General features: G+C 39.3%; 1 protein-coding gene across 5 annotated transcripts in view; it reads left to right on the top strand.

The window, feature by feature from the left end:
* Positions 1–3,421: 3,421 nt before the first annotated feature.
* USP54 (ubiquitin specific peptidase 54) overlaps positions 3,422–24,982 on the top strand; it is a 110,982-nt gene continuing 89,421 nt past the window's right edge. For 4 of the 5 annotated variants that reach the window (XM_074907259.1, XM_074907265.1, XM_074907266.1 and 1 more), the window contains exon 1: positions 3,422–3,517. The gene's annotated coding sequence lies outside the window, so the exon portion shown is untranslated. Of the gene's footprint in view, positions 3,518–4,041; positions 4,100–24,982 lie in introns of those variants that run through there. The other variant, XM_074907260.1, reaches the window with a different exon arrangement.

Consider the following 24,982-nt stretch of genomic DNA (forward strand, 5'->3'; position numbering starts at 1 on the left):
AATCCCAAATCCTCAAATTGCAGGTTACAAACTAGTTTAGACAAGTTGCCTGTTCTGTCTTGGAGATGTGCCTGACCAGGACCACAGATAATCAAGCAGAATTTGCAGACACATGCAGAAGCAAGATTGCACACATTTTGTGGAACCCTACAACTTTTGTGAACTGCTGAGTATGTGGGATTTGAGACACTATTAATTAAATTCATGGCATCATATATCTGCCAGTAAAAGTCTCTTCAGCTAATTTAATCAATTAGCAGTGCCTTTATGCCATATCTCTTGCTCTCTATGTATTTAACACACAGTAAGAGTCATCTTCTTTCTGATGATCACCTTCTGCTTGCAGTACATCTTACGTGATGCTTTAATGAGTGCAAGTACTTGCTCAGATATATGTTGTGTTAACACATGCAGTAAAGGGAACTACATGAACCACTCTGAAGCAATGCTCCTAAACGCAACCTAAGCTCCAGTCAGCTTAATAAACAAATTCTCAAATATAAACTCTTCCTTTAATTTTCAATTATATGTTTTATAAACATTCTTTATATAAAAACTTCTAATGCACATATTCCAACTTTTTGGAAGAAAACCTGCAGGCTCTTTTTTGGGGGGTTTTGCTTTGACCGTTTGATTAACAATAAAAACTACAAAATGTTTTGTGCATTTTTTTAAATTTTAGAAGTCTGTTTTTCATTTAAAGAAAATTCTATCTGATCTACATTCAGGGAGAACTGACATAAATAAATTTGCAGACAGGGACAACTACCCTTTTAAAAATAAGATGTTATAGGTATGGCTCTAGCCAGTGGTTATAATGAACATTTGCCTTTCAAAAATCCACATTGAACAAATTAATGCATAAATTAGATTAATTTATGGTTATAAGTTCTTCTTCTAGTGCCAAACCAAAATAGTTATTCTTCTTTGTTCTTCTGACAAGGCCTACTGGGAACAGTTATTTTGGGGAAATTTGGACAGGGTAGACACAACCATACTATGAAAGGCTGACAAAGATCTCAACTCTTTCCAGACTCAGATGTGAGCCAAGGGCAGCACCACTGTTTTGCTCTGGGTCCCTGCATTTGTAGCTGGGGAGAAAAAAACATACAAAGAGGGCACTAAGAGCAGTGAAAAAGGCTACCCACTAAGCAATGCTTTACTTGTGCTCCAAAACATCTCTCTGCATAAAAGGGTAAATAAGGACTCTGCAGAATTTCCCTTCTTACTGGGGGAAGTTGCTGCCTTAAGCAACAATCTGATTATACATCATTCACTCCTGGGAAAACAAAGTGGCCTGTGGAAGGAGAAACAAACAAATGAGAAACTTTCTGTGTCCAGCCTAAAGACAACCTATGGGCCTTATCACGCAGGACCTCTCCTGCTCACAGATGCTATACAAATTCAGTTACACTGAAGAGCGCTTTAGTCAAACTCCATAGTGCCTGGCTCAGATAAGTAATTACTTCCATATTCTATTATAAAAACAGCCATACTTTAATGGGTCTGAAGCTAGCATGGATTTAGGGCTTCATTGTATCTACTATCTCTAAATATTTCTCTTAATTATCTTTGGCTCCTAAGAGAGGCTTGAGGCCTTCCTCATTTGCTCTCTCTCCCAGTATAGTTGGCCTGATTCCCGAAGCAAAACACTGAAATGGGATAGGAAGTCACAAGTAACCAAGCATTCTTCCAAATGCACAAACATTTTTTGGTATTGTTTTAATGGTATTAGAAATGCCATATTAACACCAGTGGCACAAACAGTATTGCAGACACCTGTATATACAAACAACATGCTTTAAGTGTTTGCTCTGGGCAGGAAACAGGCAGTCACAGTCCTCCAGGCATACTCTACGCATTTGGTATACCACTGACAGTATACCTGAATTATCAGAAGTCAGTAATTCTGGCACACAGAAATACATGTTTTAGATACAGAACGTTACGCACCAACTCACTCACTTCTCATATGTAAAAATGGGCCTCAACAACAGGACAAAAAGAAATTCCTCCACAACTTACAGAGTTGGTGGCACTCCTCTATAAGGATTGTTACAAAAGATGTATCTCTCAGATGTTGGGAACAGTGAAATACAAGGGCGGAAAAGAAAGTGTGTAAATCCTCACCTATTCATGTTTGAGTAATTAATTACATTGTTTATCCAGGGTTTATCCAGGCTAGCACTGAGATACCCACTGCTCATGGAAATGGCAGTCCCCCCAGTCATCTTCAAATTCTCTCCACATGCATGATCCTGAATTCACAGAAAAGGATCCATTTATTTCTGTGGGTTTGAAAGGGGTATTTTGGATATGGCAAAAAATGCCAGTTAATGTTATTACCAGGACTCTCTCCTGGTGACAGGAAAATCACATACTACTATGTGAAGCTGATGCAATTCAGAGAATGTGGGCTTAATATTAATTTTACACATTGACCAGTATTCAGAAAATTAAAATATGAATTTGTAAAGGCCTTATGCAAATTTTCCCAGATCCTGAAACGGCCTAATCACACCTGAAGTACTTGGACAAATGATAAACATATGATGTTATGTCTCTAACCTGTGAGGAAACCCAGCTCTCACATAAACTACAAGGAATTTTTTTCTAGACGTGCCTGTGCTTTAGCTCCAGTCCTGTCAGCTCTCACAGCCCATACTTTGGGATCGTTGAGATCATACACACTCTGCAAGCACACCTACTTCTTTTCTGCCGTGAAAAATTTGCTTCTATCCAAGCAGCTCTATAGAGCAAGCTCTGCCGCAGCGGCTGAAGGAGCTGAACCGCGGGACAGAGCTGCGGGCAGGACGAGCCTCGGTGCTGCCGGCAGCGAACGCCCTCCCGGGACGGCCCCGTCCCGAGCGGCGCTTCTCCCGCCCCGGGCCCGGCAGCCACCGACCCCTCAGCGCCGGCACCTCGGCGGAGTAAGGAGGGTTTGGGGGATTCGGCCTCACGCACACCTGAAGTGATTCCTAGCTACGGGCGGGTCAAGGGGCAGCCCTAGGCGCTGCCTCCCAGCGAGGGGGTTAGTTACACACACTGGACACCTGTCGCCCCTTCTGGGACGGAGCACCGAGGTAGGGCGCCTGCCCACCGAGGTAGGGCGCCTGCCCACCGAGGTAGGGCGCCTGCCCACCGAGGTAGGGCGCCTGCCCACCGAGGTAGGGCGCCTGCCCACCGAGGTAGGGCGCCTGCCCACCGAGGTAGGGCGCCTGCCCACCGTAGCGCCCTAACCAGGGGGAGAGCTGCCCTCCGCTGAGGGAATGAGAAATGGCGGTGAAAAAACCGGGCCAGACGGAACTGAACCGGACACGACTGGACGTGACAGAGCCCCCTCGGCCCTCTCGCGAGAGGAGGCGCCCCCCCTGCCGGCACGGCCCGCGGCTCTCGCGGGACTATGGCGCCTCTCGCGAGAGGCAGCTGCAGCGCTGCCCGTAGCTATAGCAGCGGGGGATGAGCGGGGCTGAGGGGCGGGCATGTTGTGCGCCGCGGTGGGATCGGACGCCGGCAGGTAGGGACTCACCGCCCAGCTGCTCCGGGTGGGGGCTTGGGCCCGCCGCCGTCCTGTGTCCCCACCCCGCACCCCCGCGGGGTCCCGCTATGACTGTCCGGAGCCGTCCTGACCCTCGCGCCGCCGGGCGGCAGCGGGGCTGTGGCTCCGGCGGCAGGACGGCGAGGGGCCGCTCCCCTCCGCCGTGCGGGCGGGTAGGGTGAGGAAGCGGGGCAGTCTGTACCGCGGAACCGGGCCTGCCACTTTCGGGAATACTTGGGATTTCTTTCTTCCCGTCCCATCCCCTCAGAGGGAAAAAACCCCAAGCAAGCCAACCGATAACCGGCGGCTTGTTGCGTGTGCCTGGAGACTGAGCAGTGACTCTCCAGCTCTGTAAAGCGATGCAGCCCCGTATGCCCACGCGGCCTGGCCTCTGCTGGTGGCGGGGCAGCCCAGCCACGCGTGGGTAGGCTGCGGTCAGCGCGGTTTCTGTGCTGGGGCTCAGCCGTGGCCCCCGGGGCCTGACCTCCGGCGTAATTGTAGGTGAAGGGCCCCTGAGCACGCCTGCAGCTGGTCAGCTTTGGAAGGGAAAAGGACTAGCAGGTACGAGAGAACTGGAGGCTAAAAAGGCCTTTTATTAGAAGGGGTGTTTGAAATTAATATCATTGATATTGCGCTATGTTCGTTAATAACTCGGGCGTGATCACCTGCCTTTAAAAGTTAAACTTCGTAGAAGCTGTTGGTTAGAAGGAGCTGTTCAGTTATAGTATTATATTTACTATGTTGGTCTAAGGTAGGCAAAAGCATGTGCTTTGCTTTTTAAAAAAAGCAGAAGTTGCCTGCTTTTCCAGGTTGATTTCGCTTGAAACCCATCTTTTGGTAGGAGGATTACGAGTGAGGATTTTGAGGATTACAGCCCTAAATAGAAACCATAACAATATACACCTTCTGCTTTCAAAAAGTTGCAGACACAGTGGCATTCCTAGTTGTTCGGCAGAGTGAAGTTGCTGCGGGTATTATAGTGGCTGGTCATCCATGTGAAAAGAATTCAGAGTTTTTTTCAGATTTCAGAACAAATTCCGAGTATTATAATCATGAAAACAATACGTGTGTTAAATGGGGGGAAAAACAGTTGCGTAACTTCTCATGCAGTTTGAAAGACGTGATGAAAACAAACCTCTCTAAGCTTGTGCTGCTCTTCAGACTTGAAAATCTAGACTGAAAGGTTTTGTGCTGCAATATACTTGACACTGAACAGCAGTTTTAGAAAACTATTGCAACAATAGCAACATAGTCTCGTGTTTATTTCCAGAGGGAAAGGAAGTACTGCTGTGCTGAGAACTAAACTGGTGAGGTGATACATGACTTGAACATGACAGCTTTTAAAAATAATTACCAAAAATGTATTATGGGCTAAAAAAACTTTCAGCGAGTCTGTTGAAAATCTGTTCTCATTTAGGAAGTGATAGAAACGATAATTTCACTAGACAGGGATACTATTTAAATTCTATTCTAGCACCTGATCAAGAGTATATCTAATCAAGCATGCTGCTTGTCATTCAGACTGAATTAAATGGTAACTTTTTTTCCCCCTCTCACCTGGGTGATGCCAGCCTTTTGACCACAGCATTCTTGGGGTGGGGTGAGAGGTAAGAGTGTGCTTGATTTTCCCAGTACAAACTTACTTACAGTTATCCCAGAGAATTTAGAAATTTTGCTTTCTTTATGATAGTGACAGCTGTAAAAGCATTTCAGTTAATTTCTTTCAGGTAAAAATTATGTCAGTTCCTTTGTCTGTTCTGGGTTAACAGTCTATTTTGAGACTGTAGTCACGAGTTCATTAGAAAGGATAATGGGAATTTAAATCCTCCTTTATCCAGTCCTGGTGATGTTATTAGGCATTAAGCCTTCTTATGTGAATTTTCATGGAGAGTACATGGAAGGGAAAGTGTGTTTATTTCCCAGTTTGTGGAGCTTCACAAACCTTGTTACCTAGAGATGAAAGAATAGTGGCAGAGCCTTTAGGTATCACATTGTTGTAGTTATAGTAGGTTCTATCCACACTAATCGGAATTTAGCCTCCACTGTGTTTGAGTGCTCTATAAACCTATCTATATAAAGAACAGTTGTGGCTGTCCCAAATAACTTTTGGTGCAACTATGCAAAATGCAGCAGGTGATACAAAAAAGAAACTGAGATAGGAAGATGAAAGAATAATAAAAAGTCATAGCTATTCTTTTTTAAAATCTGCGTACCTTACCATTCAGAACCAATAAAAGTATAAGTCATAATAAATGTGCCTATTGGTACCTGTAGATCTTATTAGTCTTTTTAATTTTTCTCATGCAAATTTGTGAAATTTAAATGCCTTAGACATCCTTCTGTTTTCTAACATATGTTCCACCCACATCGATTCAAGCAGTTTAATTTGTTCTCTGAAATACTACACTTCTTGCCTTTGTTTAAACTTCGACTTTTAATTTCTTCCTTTTCTATCAGTAGTAGCTGCAGTCACACTTCCAAAGTTATTGTCACCGCAAGTCATTCCCTAGCGCAGATACAGAGTGTTTGATGGCAGAGAGGAACCGCAAGGAATCTTGTTACTGACTATCAAGGAATTCTGATGGTCTTGCACAGAGATCTCTATTGTTCCTGTTAACTGAAATTCAAGTAATAGTCTTTAGTCTGTAAGATTTTTGCCTTCATCTATAGGCAGCCCCCATTTCTGATGCTTGCATCCTGTGTAGGAGGGTAGGAGACTGGTAAGAGGAACCATCTCCTAGCTGTAGCCTGGACATCTCTAAGATAAGTGATGCAACATATAGGTCTCATGTCTCTTGACAGTTAGCATGCAGTTTATTCCTTCTTTTCTCTCTGTTACATCACTTGATGCATAGGGTTTGCTGTTCTGTGACCTGAGAAAGTTAAAAGGTTTGAATGGATCTCACCAGCCACTGTTTATGGGACATGGGACTAGGGTATCTCTTGGTATGCTACTCTGATTTTTATAGCAATAGACTACATGCCAGCTCAATCATTCAGCTTGCTGAACTTCTGTGCAATCATTCAGTTGGAAAGTTAACCTGTTGTGGCTTTCCTAAAGTTACAGTAAGCATTCTGTTTCTGAAGTTGTTGGAAAAGGGAGGAGAAACTGAAGTATATTATCAACACTGTAGTAAAAACAAAGGAACCTGCAAGGAAGGCGGGAGGCTCTTAAGTTATTTTTTTCACACTTTCCAGGATTTGTGAGCTGTATGTATTCTGTTGTAGTCTTAGAAGTAATGGTTTGTGTTCACATTGTAAAACTTCCAGTAGATTTTGTTGTCCAGTGCCCTAAATATGTGAAATAAAGGTGATCTTAAAAAGGTGCGATGTTAAAACTTGGTGTCTCTATTCACTTCAGTAGCAGTTACCACTTGGTAAAATGGAGAACTCTGGTATATGCAGAGTGTTTGCTGTGATTGCTGCCAGACTGTTCAGAGGCAAAGGAAGAGGCTAGACTTACGGTTTTGAGGCTTAAAGCCATTTTTATTCAAATTATGAAAGCATGCGGAAAGTTATGTGCTGTTATGGACTAATGTGTACATTTTCTCTCAACATATTTACGAAGAAATACTGTAAAAACATTACTTCTCTAGTATCATCACAGTAACTTGTAAATAAATTTTCTGAATTAAACCCATCTGCAGGAAATACAATTCTCAAGTGTAGCTGCTACATGTGTTGTTTAAACATTTTGGCTACGAATACATCACAACAAAATGCATATTAAATTTTATATTCCCTTTATTGAGCACTGTGGCCATTTTCTTCAAAACCTTCAGCCTTACGAAATGCATCTTTGAACAAGATATCCAAAGAAATATTTAAGCAGCACTATGGAATTTTAATTTTAAAACCTGCATGTTGGTGTCTCTTCTTTCTTGTTTTCTTTCTTTAGTAATAAAAAAACCAGAAAGCTTTGTACTGGTACAGAGGTAATTATAATTGGGTATCTGAGAGGCAGAAGTAATCTTTATCCACAGAATGATGTGCTGTGCTACTGGTGGTGTAATTTTCACTGTTCCTCTGGCGCTCTCCCTAGGTCCTGGTCTGGAGATGGTGCCTGAAGAGGGAGAAATTACTTCTGTCTCTGTTCAATTTTTTGTTGCTTTGCTGGGGTGAAGTAGTTTTCAGGAATGAAAACTGCAGTTCTGAATTCTGAGTGATAGGAACTGGACTGAGCCTGACAAATCAATTTGCAAAGGCCAGAGCTGTCACATGATAATAGCTTGCCTTCATTACCAACCAGTTTAGATTTGAACCAATGACCTAGAGGTGAAAAGCTCAGTATTGCATTACCAATCCTCTGATCTATCCATATGTTCTCTTGCTTTAAGTCCCTGTAGTCCTCTTAAACAGGACACACAGTAAATACTGACCATTGTTTGCACTTGTAAGTACTAGAACACTGTCCATTCCAATTGTCTGCTGTGCATGTGAAGACGTGGAAGTTAAATATATCAACAATTTCTTACACTCTGCCTTTTTGTGAGAAACTCCCATACAAATCCAACCATATGGCAAAATCCAGCATTTTCTTAAAACCATTGATGAAGAACTTATTGCTACCATTAACAGGAAAATGAATCTACAGCTCAAAGTAGCATACTGGGAGTTATTAATAACCTCAGGCTGCTGCTAAAAGAAATGAACATAAATGAAATACCATTAGGAGCTGAGTCATCCCACCAATACTTCTGCATGTTGTATCCAGGTTTGTATTTATCTGTGGAAGCCTTTTCAGAGTATATGATCGTTATTACATGTCTACTTTGCTCTTCATTGAGTATCTTCATTGTGCTCAATGCTGTAAAAAGTATAATGGAAATTTATTTACATGGATTTCATAAAATAGATTCAACAAAATATTTGAAATATATGGATAGGAGCGCATAATCCATTTTCTCATTCATTCCGAGGTAAGATGTTTCTAAGCAACCTACTTAAGAGGAGAAGGTCAAGAAATGTAAATACTTGTTCAAGTTATTCACAGTTTTTAAGGCTATTAAAACAAGTTACTGTCTGCAGGTCATAGTTTCTGTGGGCTGCAGAAATAATAAAATTTGCATTTGTATGTATTCGGATTGTCTTTTTATCTTCTTATCCTTTCTCTTCCAATCCTTAATCTCATTCTCCTCTGTAACAATGGACGGTACTGTGGATAGTCTGTACTGATTGACCTGCTGCCAAATAAATACATAAGAGATAAATACATAAGAGATGAATTTTCCTGTTTTCCACTACTTTGCACTAAAAGTGCAAATTGGGCCTTTTACCTCTACCTGACCATCATTTTCATGTAGTCTACAGGAACATAAGTGTTTTTGAGATCTCTGGGGTTTTTTATTTCAAAATGTTGGATGTTGGCCAACTGATTCTAAAGGTGTTGAAAGAAAACTGATTTTGGTCAGATGCTGCTGCAGGCAATAAAAATAATTTGCTGCCTAGTTACTAATGAAATGAGGCTTATGATCATGTTGTCTGATGTATCCTTAGTCCCATTTGTTTTCTCCCCTTTTATAGTTAGAGCATCCCACTTAGAGCTGTACTTCCCTTTTTTGCATAGCATTTATGGTATACAGGATGTGATCCCTGTTTTGTCACTTTTTCCCACTGCTTTGATTGCACTGCACTCATTTCCCAGGGGTTCTGTCATTACAAGCAAAATGTCTGAATCCTTGTGTTTTATTTGAGAAATCGGGTTTTTAAAACTCATAGATATAAAAGTGAACATCTCTTCAAGCCTGAAACAATGCCATTTTATGTTGGAGATAAGACTTCACTGAGTTGTGGTTGGCTGTGAAAGTGTGACAGGACATGAATCCTGGTGATCTTTTACTTAATTATTTTGAAATGGCACTGTGTAAAAAGCCCTGGCTTTTTACATTCTGCCACAATTGTTTTCATGTGTAGATTTGATCAAGCTTGCAGTCCTTGAATTTGAAGGCTAGAAGCCTGGCTTTTGGAATTACATTCCCTTGTTGTCTTTTACAGCTCCAAAAGTTCAGACAGTTAAAAGCCTGCTGAATTTCTTTGCTGAATAAAAGCTGCTTTCCCATCCTGTTTAAATCAGAACAGTGAATGTGGGTTTATTGTAGACATCTATTTTTAAAATGTAGTCAAGCTTACAAAATGTTATAAACACTTCTTGGCACAAAGGTAGGTTTTTATGAGTATATACGCTGCAAATAAGCAGTAAGTAATTGCTGGTTCGAAGGTTAATAATGCTAAAGGCTGAAGCAGGTAGGATGAACTGTAAATCATGATCACATATTAGCGTCTTGTCTAGAATTCTTTTTTATGATAGTCTGGCTCACCAAAATTTATACAGAAGGGAGGAACAGTTCACATATAAGAAGCAGGTAGGGAATCAAGGGGAAATCAGCTTGCTTTTTTTTTTTCCTATCTGCATGGAACTTGTTTTGGCATTTTACACTCTTGATAAATACCAGCTAGCTTGTTCATTTCTAATAACTGGTAAAATGTAAATCAATATTTGTAGTAGATGATGTTTGGTGCATGTAATTCTTATGTTTTTATTTTAAAAATGTATGTGATTTATCACATTTTGACTTGTGAAAATAATGAATGGACTAAAAATATGTAAGAGTGATTCAGACGTGGGAGACTGTTTGAAGAGGAGGAATCTTCTGTAAGTATTTCCACAAAATGTTAAAATAATGTATTTTAGGAAATAGTTAATCAGTAAAGTGTGTCACAAAGCAGAGGATATCAAAAGACTTTCTGATTCTCCAACTGGTATTGAACTTATTAATATAAACGGATCAATAAACAACAGCTAATGCATCTCAGCACATCAGTAGATGAGCTGTACTGTGACATCGAAACAGCTTAATGTCTGCATGTTATTCAAGAAAATAGGTCATAGTGGGGGAAAGGGAGGGAAAAATGAAAAACAACCCCATCCACAAACCAAAAACCCCCAAACAAAAACCCCAAAACTCGAAAGTGTTGATTATATACTCTGCCTGTTCCCTAAAATTTTCCATTATACTGCACCTGAGGCATGCTAATAAATAGACAGCAAAATTTCAAAAACCTGTGATTAGTAAGCTGCAGCATTCTCTGTGATGTCTATTATGGACATGGTTACATGCAAAAAATCTGTGCAGTACTTACATTGTGATAGATGATATCTGGGGAGTTTATTTAAGTACTTTTAAGGTATGTTAAAAAAGATGTTGCCAACAAAAACTTTAAGGCTCCTCTAATTATGGATGCTTGATAGATTTTTTAAAAATATAGATTTATTATTTTTCTCAAAGAGAACCAGGAAAGAATGCAGTGTTGTGGGCTTGGTAGTGCTGCAGGATGAAGCGCAGTTTTAATTGAAAGTGCTGTTTTTAAGGTGTTCCTAATTTATTTAAATTCTTGAGGCTAGACAACTTCCATAAATTTTTCAGGGAAACTTTTTAAAACATAATTTTAGACATTTCTCTTAAAATGCATTGTTTCAGGAGAGGATGGGCAAGGAAAGAATATAACTTTCCTGTTAGCAAAAAAGTATTTATATTATATTCTCCTTTTAAATATCTGAGTTTAAAACTTTAGGTTTGATATGGATAATAGCCATCTTTTGAGAAGAAATATCTTCTGTTGTGTAAATCTATTTTCTTAAAGGGCTCTTCCTTTTTGGGAGAGATAGAAGGGTAGTTTAATTTAGTAATGTTATTTCTTCATTCAGACCATTTACTGTTAATAATTATAGCAGTTCTACTCAGCTAGTGTTTTTCTCTGATCATTTTTTGCTTGTGATGGGTTCTCCTCTGCATGTTTGTCTGGTATCGCAGCTGGAAGGGTACCTGGACAATTCTGCTGTATTCAGTTCTTGCTCTGGTAGGAACTGTCAGTGTTCACAGACAGAAGATGGTAAAGTCTTGTAATCTCTACCAGAACAGACAGCTTCTCAGGTTTAAGGATAGAGTGGCATTTTCAAGTTGAAGCTGCTTTTCCTGATTGTGTAGCTCCAGGAATGTTTCTAGGCAGAAGCAGGAGTACTAGCAAGTTCTTGCTTTCAGGGTTATTTTGAGAAGAAATACATACGGTTTGGGGAGAGAAAACATGGAAAATGTATGACTGTTGCAGTGTTCTGCCGAACTGAATTGCTTAATTCTGCTGTGAAAAATATTGCTTCTAGTATGAATTACAAAATTATATCACTTTTTTCCTCTGGTAGGAGTGTGTGTACTGTTTGTACAAGAGTTAGGATATTAGGATATTTTTAAAATATTGAGATATTTTATCTCATGTATGCATAGTAAATAAAAAAATACATAAAATTGTTTGAACAAGAATCCAAATTCTAAGATAAGATTTCTAATTAATCCTAAATTCTTTAAACATATTTGGAATTTTTTTAAATTTGGATTTTCACAGTAGAAAACATTAAATACTAATTTGTTTTAGTGTTGTTTTACTTAAATTTTAGCTGTCTCTGGCAGGTCTGAAAATGGTTATGCTAGCTGTAGTACTTCTTTTCTCATGTCTCTACCCTCCCACTTGATTTTGATGGTATTAATTAAAAAAGTGCAACAATATTCCAGGTTGTTCCTGGGCTTCCTTCCTTCCTTCTTATTCCAGCTTGTCTGGAATTCATTTAGTAATGATATGAATGTTAAATGCTGGGGCTCATGTTATCTAAAGACATGAATGAATTATGTTACTCATCTTGTCTGGAATTGTGAATGACCTTGAGTATTAATAACACTCAAATTTCAATAATCTCTTCATTAGGACAATGGAAATGCTCTTCTTGAGGTGAACTCTCAGAATTCTCTGTGGCAACTCCTTGTTTTCTACATACTGGATTTTCACTACTTCTGTATGATGCTGGCCTGTTGAGCTGATACGGAAGTGCCAATAGGGCTGTTTTAGATAGGACATAATAATGTCTTCATTTGTCCAGTCATACTAATGTCCTCATTTGGTTTGTTAAAATCACACATAAATAAGCAGTAGGAAGTTTCATCAGGAAGCATGTGAAGTATGTTATGAATTCATGGACATCAATTAAAACAACAAAGGTTCCAATTGGTTGTAAGGAAGACTTTTTTTTTTATTCCCCTCCATTAGGACAGTCATGCATTTGAATAAGAGGCTGTGCAGTCTCCATCCTTAGAGGATTTTAAGACCCAACTGGATAAAGACCTGAGCAACCTGATCTGACCTCTTGAGCATATTTTGAGCATGAGGTTAGACTAGAGACCTTCTCTGGCATCCTTTCTAGCCTCAGTTATCCTCCGATTCTGATTTACTTGTTGATCACACTCTCATCTTCAGCATTCTTGGTTTGTAACTGCATGAGTTGATCATCTGGAGTGCTTAGTAAATTCCTTCAGTAGGAATGGCATCACATGAGACTGAAGAATTACACGCACCAGCTCAGGAAGAAAAGGAATGCTGAGAAATTGCTGTCCAACTGTCCTGAGAAGCAGCTGAGGCCATGGACAGCTTAACTCTTGCTTTGAAGAATATTTCTGTGAAGATTTAGTATAGATCAAGCCATTTTCCTAAGAGGATTTAACCACACTGTGAAATTCAATGTTCTAAATTTTAATAAATTATGGAAGAACTTGCTAAGCAAATATTAATTTTTGTACAATAAATAGAGGATTCTGACACATATTACAAAATATAACAAATTCTAGCTGTTGGTAGGATATAGCATAACTTGGATATAATGCACACAAGAAGAATAAGAGCAAGGGAGTGAGCATGCTCTTACTCCTAATAAAACTGAGACAATAGTTTGATCCAAACCGTCTAGCGCTGAGGGATATGGTGTAGTTGGGAACTGTCAGTGCTGGGTTAACGGTTGGACTAGATGATCTTCAAGGTCCTTTCCAACCTAGCTGATTCTGTGCTTCTGTATAATGGTAACTTCTTGCTTAAAAGCCATGTACTGTATAATGTGCCTGTTGCTGCATTTGTTGCTTCAACTAAACATTTTTCTTTCCTTGGGATTTTTTATTTTGGTTACAAAGACAGAGGTCAAAAATAAATTTTGTGTAATTGCAATCAGCTGTTAAGCAGACTGAATTGCATAAATGTTTTTAAAAGAATGGCATTGTCAGTTACTTTTCAGTCTTTTAGAAGAAATTATTCATTTATATTAAAAAAACTTCAGGAGATTTTTTTGGAGACTGAAAAATCCTTTGGTCTTCAGTCATGTCATGAGAAAGGAGAAATTATAGAAACTATTATTATTTATGCCTCTGTAGTAAAATTAGTATAATTTTATACCTGCTTAAAGTTACAGTGGGGAGGAAGGAATCTTATTTCTCTATCTGGTAGTAATATTTTCTTGGTGAAACTGGTGCTAGACTTAACTGAGGTCAGTTTTGTTTTAGACACCCATTTTACATTTCATTTTAATTTATCCTCTGGTGTATGAGGAAGACCAAATAGTTGATTTTTCATTTATGTATTTTCAAGGAAAGCTCCAGGTTCAGTGCCTGACTGCCGCAGCAGAGCTGCTGGTGCTGCATAGGGGTGTTCTGCATGATCACTCCAGTTTGCCAAATTACTGTGATATGAGGTAGGTGCTGGCGATGCTTTTGAGTTTGAATGCTGAAGTGAGATCCAGCTGCTTGTTTTGGACTGCATACAGTTGGTAACTGAAGAGTTCAACAAATAGCTTACCCATCACTTTCCCCCGCAATGATCTTGTGCCTATCCACCCCCACAATGACTGTAGTCAATAAATAGAATTTTAGCACATAAATTAATGTTTGAATTTTCCTTTTGCTGCCCATCTCCATTATTTAGGTGTGTAGTCATGCAGTTTTAATTCTGCCAACATTCTTTGTTCTTAAAAAAAAAAAAACCCAAACCCCAATAGCTACTGAATACAGAGAGTGGTGTCAAATGAAATGAAGCATCTTCCATTCCCCCCTTTTTTATGAGTATCAACCTGTTTGGTTAGTGTGGGTTTTTAAATTTGTTGATTTTTCCTTTGTCAGAGTGGGGAGAAGTTGCCTTAGCTGCTTACCAAAGGCATTTCCCTTGACTGATAATGTATTAATGAGAAGCAGTGATGATGATTTTAATGCACTGGTTAAGGACTGGTGAAGGCCAACTCTGGGCTGTTCTGAAGAGGTTGTGGAAAAACTTGATCTTTAGGAGGGTGGTAAACGCTCAGCCCCTTTTAATGAAAGCCAGGATTTATACCTCACCATCCATAGGTGCCCTAGCTCAGGACAGCATGCAGGCTGTTGGTTACTAGTTATGTCTTTAATAGTGCTATTCTTAATCCTTCATCTCACAAGCAGTTTACCTCCCCCAGAAGGAAAATAAATAGTAGCACAATGTACTCCTGGAACAAAAAGTATGTTTGCAATGGTAGCTGATGTGTAGGACTTTCCATTACTCTATGGAGGACTTACCTTCTGTCCATGCACTTCTGGAAAACCACTTTATGGTTTTCCAATCAGCTTTCATGGGGGATTTTATTACTGATCTTGTAAAAACATAATAATATTAATGGAGCACTACTCATACCAGTCTAGACAAAGCTAATCACTTGAGTTCTGGCTTTTGAAACATGGGACACTTGTAACTTTCTATATGAGTAGGAACTTCTTGGAAAAGCTAGTGGTCAAACAGGTGTTATGTCAATTTTTTTTTCTTCTGTCTGGGCATCACAAAGTAAATGACACACCTGCAAAGTCTAATTACTTAACAGTTCCTTCAAGTGTTCAGCACTATTTTTAGGCTATAATTATCCAAATTACTTTAAAGAGGGAAAATCATATTCTTCTGCCTCAATAGCATTCACTTAAACGTCTTGATTTCTGAATTTGGGGGCAGAGGGGGAAGCATATGTATGTGTTTGCCTGTCATCTGCATGTTCCTTGGGAAATGCAATGCCAAATCCAGTGCTTTCCTCTAAGCTTACTTGGACTTAATGTCACAACTTGTTTATCTCCTTGCCCTGCTGGCAGACTGAGATCTTGGAAATAATTTTAAAAATTGAAAGTTGGAATAAGAAAACTATATCACTGCCAAAAATCCATTTGACATTTTTACAAGGAAATCTATCATCCTAGAGGAAATATTTGCATCTTTGTGTACTTTCAAGGCAAAAATGCTCTGGAGATTCTTTAGTTATTAAGGATATTTTTCCTCTTTTGCACTAGGATTTTATCAATGCACACTAGCACTGCAGAAGTTATTTGGAATCTAGACTAGGTCAATGTAGAGCAGCATTTGTCATCTTTTTAATGATGTCTGCTCTTCTGCTTCCACGATTAGAGTAACCTCTCTCTTTCAGATAGAAGTTTCTCTCAGGAGAGAATTTCTGTGACTTTGGTGGCTGTTGCTGCCTTAGGCAGCAACCCAGGATTGAAAATACAGACATTTTTACAGCTGGAATCAGTCCTGTTTTCTTGTGCTGTTTAAATTTCAGCCTTGTAAGTTTTTTATTCCTATTGAATGAAGTAACAGGAAAATATGTTTGCTGGTACCTTCAGATTTCTGGATGCAGCCAGGATGCTGTCATTGAATGCTTTGTGTTACGAATGACATAGGTTTTATATGTCACTTGATGGCATATTTAGTTATGTCTTGATGAGAAATATAACTCTGCCTAGTAGAAAAGATAATCAGGTAGAACTGCTAGACAAAGCATTAGACCGCATTTTCATAATGGTGTAAATTTGCAAAATATACTAATAAAAAGCAACAACATTATGTAAGTAATTGGGAAGAAAACTGATGTCTTGCATATTTACACTTTATGCAAGATTTGCATCTTTTATAAAGTCCAATGATATTGCTTGTTTACTCTTTCAGATCCTTTTCAGTAAGGAGGAGAAAAATACAGAGGAAAATATTGAAGAACTTGAGGCTGGTGTTTTGATTTCAAACATTTGAGAGCTTTAGTACTGAGTTTGCTCGTTACATTCAGTCTTCCTGGCCATCTTAGTGAAGAACATGAGAACTACTCCACTGAGTTAGACCAAAAATTTGTCGGTAAGGGGATGCTCTGTTTGACATTCTCCTCTACCTCATGCATTTTACATTTCTGAAATTTTAACTTTTGCCACCCCGTTATTTTCATTGGTTGCTCCCCAGAATCACTTGGTTTTTCAGCTTTATGGAGTTCTCCTCCTCCTCACCCTCAGTTTTATGGCAGGGTTGTAGGTGGTTATTCTTTTAGTTTAGACTTACACCTGTTGTACCAAGGTTCATGTATTTGGACTTAATATCATACCTTCTCTATTGTCTTTCTGTGTTGGTAGACTAGTAGTTGACAACATGGAGAATGATTAATAAAGGAAGGAACTTTGCTTGGTGCCCCTCTCTGGTTGTCTCATTTAAAATTTGTTCTTGAAGTCGACTTTCTCTTATTTGTCCCCAGCAATCAGTTGGTAATTAGTTGTCTTCATTTTTATGGCCTTTTATTTGTTCAGTGTTGTTTTTTTGTTATGTGGTCTTTTTGTTTTTTTTGTTATGTGGTCTTTTTGTTTTTTTTGTTATGTGGTCTTTTTGTTTTTTTTGTTATGTGGTCTTTTTGGTTTTTTTGTTATGTGGTCTTTTTGGTTTTTTTGTTATGTGGTCTTTTTGGTTTTTTTGTTATGTGGTCTTTTTGGTTTTTTTGTTATGTGGTCTTTTTGGTTTTTTTTGTTATGTGGTTGCGATGGTTTGACTTTGGCTAAATGCCAGGTATCCACCAAGTCGCTCTATCACTTCCCCCCCCCCCCCCCCCTTCCCTTTGTTTTCTCAACAGGGTAAAGAGGGGAAAGAAGATAAACTAACCCTTGTGGGTGAAACAAAAGCAGTTTTAATATAAGCAAAGCGAAGCAAAAGTCCGCGCGTGGAAGCAAAAGCAAACAGATTTATTCTCTCCTTCCCATGAAGAGGCGATGTCGGGCCTTCTCAGGAAGCAGGGCTCCAATACACGTAGTGGTTGCCTCGGAGGACCAAGGGTGACCCCACCCCCTTCCGCCTTTCTCCCAGCTTTATACTGAGCAGATGCCATATGGTCTGGAATATCCCTTTGGTCGGTTTGGGTCAGCTGTCCTGGCTGTGTCCCCTCACAAGATCTTGCCCACCCCATCCCACTGGGGGAAATGTCAGAAAGAGCCTTGGTGCTGTGTAAGCACTGCTCAGCAGCAGCCACAACACCAGGGTGCTGCCAACACCCTGCCAGCTCCCAGCATAAAACACAGCACCGTGAGGGCTGCTATAGGGGAAAACCGATTCCAGTTCAGCCAGACCCAATACAGTGGTCTTTTTGTTTGGTGTGGGGTTTGCTTTTGTTTTTTTTTCTTATTTGTTTCAGCTTTGGTTTTTTAGGAAGGGTTTTTGGCTAGGGTTACATTGTTTCTATTGGTCAAGCAGTGTTTACTGTGGCCTAAAGAAGATGTGTTGAAAAAGATTATGAAAAGAAAAAGGCACATCTAAGAAGTATCTTCCTTTGTTTGTTTTTTCTTTCTGATTGTCACTAGTTTAGGGGTATCCTGAACTGGATCTAAATAATAATCTGTAATTGCCTCTGGTCAACCTGTCCTCTGTTAATAAGTCTAGTCTTTATGAACCAAATTGTATTTTGACATAGACAACATTCTGTGGTAGGAAATTCCATAATTTGTTATATATAGTAAATTTGTAACTCTGTATTTGTTTTTAAAACTGTTACCTCATAATTTCGTTACTTTCCAGATTGTAGTATTGTGAAATAGTACACTCACTTGTGATATAAACCTCTGCAACCTCTGTTGCAGTCTCCTTGTTCCCTTCCTCTTCTTGTCACCTTTTGCTGTATTTTTTGTGGTTCTACCTTAATATTTCAGGGGTGTGGTGGCAGGAATGATATATAAGTGTCAAGCTTTAGAAGTTCAATGGATTTTATTCCCCAGGAAGATCTCAGTGAAGTCTGTGTACAGGATCATGTGATCTACAGTCCTTGATAGACAGAAATTTTTAAGCACTTTTATTCAAAGTGTTTTAACTGCAGCTTTGCCCCTTGTGGGGGAGGTTAGCCCTTGCTGGGAGTATATTTGTGTTTAATAATCCCATTGTGTTCTGGGCAATTGCACAGCTTTCTAGGTTGCTTGTGGAAGGTGTTTTTAGTGAGACAATATGTTGTCTCACTTCTGTCTTTGCCCTGACTCTAGTTTAATTCTTGCTGTGCCCAATTAAGCAGGGATAACAAACATCTGTGTCTGAGAAGTAATAACATTGGCAAAAGTTGTGTGTACTCAGTAAAATATAATCATGTTTTTAAGCGGAGCTAGGGACATGATCTAATTTTTTAAAAATGTAATCACTTCAAACTCTGCAGTTTTCAAGTAGCCAATTTCTAAGTTGCAATGCTGTTTACCCATCAAAGGGGAAGTAAGTATAAAAGGAGAGCAGGCTAATGGGCTCAGTTTATTGGTAAATACTTAGGAAAATGCTCAACTCTTGTGCTTCAATAATGTCTTTAGGTTTAGCTTATCCATTCAAATAGTAAGGCTTGATACTATAGAAAAAATTACAGTGCTTAAAATTTTAGAGGAATGAGAACTAGGCCACTCCAGCATTAGTTTCCACTGGGTATTTATTACATCAGCCTCCATTTCAGGCTTCCCTGTCAGATTGTATGTAGCTGTTACCCAGACTTAAATGTGTTAGAATCAGGGTCAGCTGCTTTATATGGCACCAGTCCCTTGCTTGTTGTGATGGATGTCCAGAAACAAGGCTTCCTCTGACAAGCAAGGGGCTGAGGATTTATTTCTTGTCTTTGCTATGTGAGCAGGCAGTATTCCTTTTACTGTTGAAATTTCAAATTAACCTAGCTGAACTTAGTTCACAGCATGTTTTTCACCTTTTGTTTTTTTAATCAAAATTCTGGTTTGAGTCCTTAAGTCCAGAGATTTCAACAAATTTACCTTGGCATGGTATCATAAATAGCTAGAACGGATGGGCACAGAGGCTTGGCTTGTTGGAGGATGTTAGTGTAGAACTGGGTTTAGAATTTGGGAGTTACGGCTCTTCAGAGCTGTCACATCCCCAGTTTGGTGAGAAGAGGAACCAGATCCTGCCCTGCCTATTTCTTACAGAAATAGTTCTAAAATCTGTTGACTTCTACTGGGGTGGGTGTGGGGTGTTCATGGAGTATACACAAAGTAGCATAATGAAACTACATTACAATGAGTTCCTATGAGTTGGCAGATGATTTTGCTAATGTAACTTGTGTACATATCTATACATGAGAGAGAAATTAGATTTAATTCAGAAGCTCACCTGCATAGTTCAGTCTTTCTCTGGACATAGATTAATCAGCAGTAATTATTTCTTGTTATGGGACCACACAGACAGGATGCAGCTGAGCTTGTGGCTAAAACTAAGCATAAACAAGCATTGTCAATACAAACTACTAACCATTCAAATTCTGTTAGAGAATTGTTAAACTAAGTATGGATTTGGATTGAGTTCCAGTGTGGTTGTGAATAGAGCATAGAAGCTAAGTATGTAGCAGATAGTGAGCGAGATACGAGAGCTCTTACTTCTTTCTGAGTTTAAAGGTAGTATTAGGAGCCTGCATCAATGTCATTTTTTGTGTCGATGGAAATGGCTGTGACATGAAGCAGCAGTAGAAATCATGTCTGCAAGGTGGTGTGCCTCTTATGTTAATTTTCCTAAACACTTTAATTTATTGAGCTCTGAGTTGAAATAATTATGTTGTGGGAGCTGTAGTAATTAATCTCCTTCATGTAAAAGAAAATCACAGTTGTTGTTTAATGTCTCTTTCAATATATACTGAATGCCAGCCAACATCAAATTGGCCTGTAAAATGCTATCTAATAGTGATTAGTATTAGTGTTCAATATTGCTAAGAGGATCAATAAAAAGAACAGTAACGTTTGTAACAATCTTACTAGTTTCCTAAACACTCACCTTTTTACAAGTGTACCTATAGCAAAAAGCAACCACCCACCCCCGCAACCAACCCCCCCACCAACCCCACACCCCAATCCCACCAGTTGAAGCCCAAATAATTGTCCTTGTAAATTACTTTGCTTTATCAGGAAAAATGTGGTAATCTGTAAGTTACTGACAGAAGAGTTGCAATGTAAATTTTTCTTTTGTTAGTATGTTGTCTGAGATCTCCTTTGAGTGTATATATAGTTAATTTACTAGTGGTTTATACAAACTATGCTTCTCAGGGTAATTGGACTAGAAGTGCATTAGTTAATGCCGTTCAGCTGACTGTCAGTATCTTATTAAGTCATAATAAATCAGCGTTTTAGTCTCCTCCTTCTGTGGTGGACAAAGTAGGGTATGTCTGGAATGGTACTACTTTTTTTTTTTTTTTTTCCTTCAACACCAGTAGTATTTGTACCATTAAATAGATAAAGCCAGATACTTCTCAAAAGCTAAGTATTAATTTACCATCTTAACCTACACAAGTAGTATTTTTATTCTTTTTTTCTCTTAAGGTTAAACTTTCAGATTTTGCTCTGCTATTTATAAAGTATTGTCATAAAATTATATAATGTCAGATGACTTTTGGATAATCTTAAGGGAACTAATTAATTTTAAAGATACTTTTGCATCCTAAATATTAATTTTTAATAATTTACAATTGTGCTACAGTATCTTACTTCTTTTGGTCTTTTATTTATGGCAAGATGAAATTTTTCAGTAAAGGGAAGGGCTAGAAGGCTGTGAGTATGCTTAATGTACCCAGAAGATAATGAGTAGTTTTCAGTTTTATGTAATCATTGTATAATTCTTTTGAAAAGGAAATAAACAATTTGGTGGGTACATGTTGAATACCCTACAATACATTAAAGAAAACTTAGGTATTAGTTATCTGGCAAAAATCAGCAAGCTGCACATCTGTGAATATCTTTAAATTTTTCTCTTCCTGTTCTTTGTGCTATTTTAAAATAATGAAATCAAACATTTACATCTTGAACTGCCACATACATGTGCACTATGGTCTATTATTATGTAGTTTAATTTTGTGCAATGACAGTAAGTAATTAACCTTTCTAAATGTAATGGTGCAACAATGTAGGAACGTACAGAAGGGTCACTTGTTTTGTGCACTGTGCTATCAGAGCACATACACTGCAAGAGCCAGGGTATCTGCAGGATCATCTGTCAGGTACATGTTCCCCCATCCAACTCAGCTCTGTCTGCCTAACTGGTGTACAGAGACAGATTGTATAATTGACATAGAAGCGATTCTAATGCTGCAAGCGATCTGCTAACTGGTCTTCCCCAGCTGGTGTGATTGCGTCTGGATTGCAGAGCTCGGGTTCTGTTCTTGTTACTGTCTTGCTGCAGATCTCCTCTGTATTGCTGTTGAACTAGAAATGGCCACCCCGTTGAGAAGTACCCCTTCCTTCTCCCAGGGCCTTGCCTTGACCTTTCCGGGAGGGCTGCGCAGCCTGCAGACAGCACTGGAGCACCATTGCCTGCTGAGCTGCCCTCACTGCAGTGTGCTTCTAGCTGCCAGTATACCTATGGGTCTGTAATGTGGCATTTTTGATAGGCAGCACAATTTTGGAAGATGTACTTGAAGTACTATGAAAATATCCTCAGAACATTAGCAGGAGTATAAGTGAGCAGCAGTTACACAAGAAAAATAAAAAGCACAGAGGATGTGTAAGATGGATAGCAAATCTGAAGCAAGCCTTTTACGTACTCCTTATAGTACGTAAAAGTTCTTGGTTAGGTTATTTATTAGGCTGGACCTGATGAAATTCATCCTTTGACATGTTAAAGGAAAAAAATCAGTGACGAAAGCTATCACAGTACCACTAGCTGCTATTTGAGATCCTGGAAGACTTGAAAATGAAAAGGAGAGGTGGGGGGGAAAGGAGCCAGGAAATTATAGACCTTTCCTCTCATCTTCCACATTTTGAAAAAATTCTTGCACAAAGTATAAGCCTCTTGGAGACAATAAGAACATAGCCACAACCACCACGAATTTAGGAAGAGTAATAGTCATACCAGTTTAATTTTCTTCTGTAACATGACAATAAGGCCTATGAATTGACAAGAAAAGTGTAAATGTTAATATTTTCAAGTTAGTGAGTTCTTTGACACTGTTTCATGCACTAATTTTACAAACAAGTGAAGAAATGTGGCTTGAAAGAAACATAGAGTAGGAGCAAGACTCACTGAATGGCTGTGGGTGGCTATTAATGATTGTCTGTCAGAATGAAATGTTTGTATTGAATGTGGATCTGCCACGGTCTGTTGGGTCTGTACTCATTCTACTTCACTTCAGTCTTTTCGTTAACGACCTTGATGAGAGAATAGAGAGTGTGCTTACAAAAGTGATTCACTAAAAATGTCCTCAAAACTTGGACAGAATGTATATGCATAGGACGCAAGTTTAAGAGCACAAAATTATTTTGAGAAAATTGAGAATAGGGACAGATTGAAGTTGTACACTTAACAGAAATCATGAAATGCACAAATAGAGGGTAGGGAACAAGTAATTACATGATAATTCTCCGGAATTCCTGTCATTGTAAAAGGGCAAACGTTATATCAGGAGGAATAAAAATACGAGTATAGACTGTAAAGCATACAGACCAATCTCTTATCTATGGATAAGTCCTCAGCTGAAGTGTTGCAGCTGCTTAGGGCAAATTCCCTGAGAAAATACAGCTCAGCTGAACAGAGGCTGAGGGAAGAGTAATCAAATAATTTGAAGTCTAGAAAAATGCAGTCAAATAGAAAAGACTGAAATAATTTGAACTGGGGAGAAGGGGGAGCATTCAAGCCCCAAGAAGAGCACTGCAAGGCATAATTTTGTGTGTGTGTAGTAGGTGTAATGGTTTAAGCCCTGCCGGGACCGGAGAGCACGTTGCCGTTGCCCCTCCCCCACCCGCAGCCGGTCAGGCTGGAAGTGAGGCACAAACCCGGGCTAAAATAAGAAGAAATTTAATACAACAGTGTGATAAACAATCTGAACAACAACAGTAGCAATGATAACAACAATAAACAGCAATAATAGTGAACAAGACAAACCATATACAGAGAAATACCGCTAAATGGTCACGGAACTGGTTCCCGCCATCAAGCCCACCAAAGAGCAAGTAAGAAGGTTCCGCCCCTGGACCTGACGCCTGAGCATGGTATGAATAACCCGGCTGGAGATTCCTTCCCCCTCTCTCTCTGCTGGGGAAACCTAACCCTATCCTAGTTGAACCAGGACAGTAGGCTACTCAAGAAGGTAGGAAGTTGTGAAGTGTATGGCCCGTCCATGAAAGATAAGGCAAGATAAGTAATCTTCAATTGTTGCAAAAAATGCAGATGAGGTCTTAGACCAGGAACAAAGGACCAGTTCCTGAGATAACTGGCTGTTGTTTCCCATAAGGCACTTTCTTTATTTAGCTGTATTTTGAATGACAATGTTATTTTAAGACTGATAAACAGTATGTATAGACCTTACGGAATGTTACTGATTAAAAAATGAACAGTTTGTATGTGGGGACAAGTTACTTGGAGACAGTATCCACTAGACAAAACGATGATGCAGCCAGCCTCCATATTGCCAGTCCTTCCACTTCTAATGCCCTCTAACTCAGAGGCCTTCGTCTTGTTTTTGTTGCTACCTCACTATGTAAGTACTAGGTATAGCATACAAGATTTTCAGCTTGCTTTTCCTATTGACAGGCCCTTGACAGGCCTGTCAGTAGTCAACTTTTATTTCTTTCTCATTTTCATAATGACTTCAGTTGTCAGTCTAGCACTTTGGGGACTCAACATATTATTATCATAAGAAAACAAGGAGTGTACTATTGGTAATTACTGTGTTTATAAAATCTTTCCCAATTTCCATTGTGTATTTCTCTACAGAGAAATGAGTGCAAGCCTCAGTTACCTGAGGCTGTAACATGTGCTGTTAGCATACTTGGAATCTCTATTTGCATTGTTATATACCCTAGAACACCCGTCTTTAATCATTGCAGTTGGAAATTACCTTGCTTAGCAATTTTAGTTTCTGTTTTCCCAAAGAGAAGTGATTTCATGAGTCAAAGCCAAGAGCCTGTGTAGTGTAGCCAGCCAAACCTGAATTCTGCACCTGAGAGTGGCATTTGTCACTGCTTCAAGGACTTAAAGTGCCCATTTAAAAACAAATGGGGCTTTTTGTTTAAGTAAATGTGAAGGGAATTCCATAATTTCAGTATTCCTTCTTTCTAATAACTTACTGTGAGCTGCTTCCAATATACATTTTTAGTTCTTTTTCTCTTCCTTTCTTTCTTTATTACTACTTTGCCCTTTTGAGATGTTTATGCCGGGGAGCCTGGAAGTTCTGACAGCTGGACAAGAGGTGGTGAGCAGCCTTTAAATGCAGGGCAGATGTCTGATGTGAAAACTTTAGGACTCCAGCATCCTGCAGGGGGAAACATTCTGGAGCTTTTAAGACGCGGAGGGGTTTTTTGCACAGAAAAGAATCAGGGTGGTTTG

This window comes from Athene noctua, chromosome 5, assembly GCF_965140245.1.
Source record: "Athene noctua chromosome 5, bAthNoc1.hap1.1, whole genome shotgun sequence".
Lineage (NCBI taxonomy): Eukaryota > Metazoa > Chordata > Aves > Strigiformes > Strigidae > Athene > Athene noctua.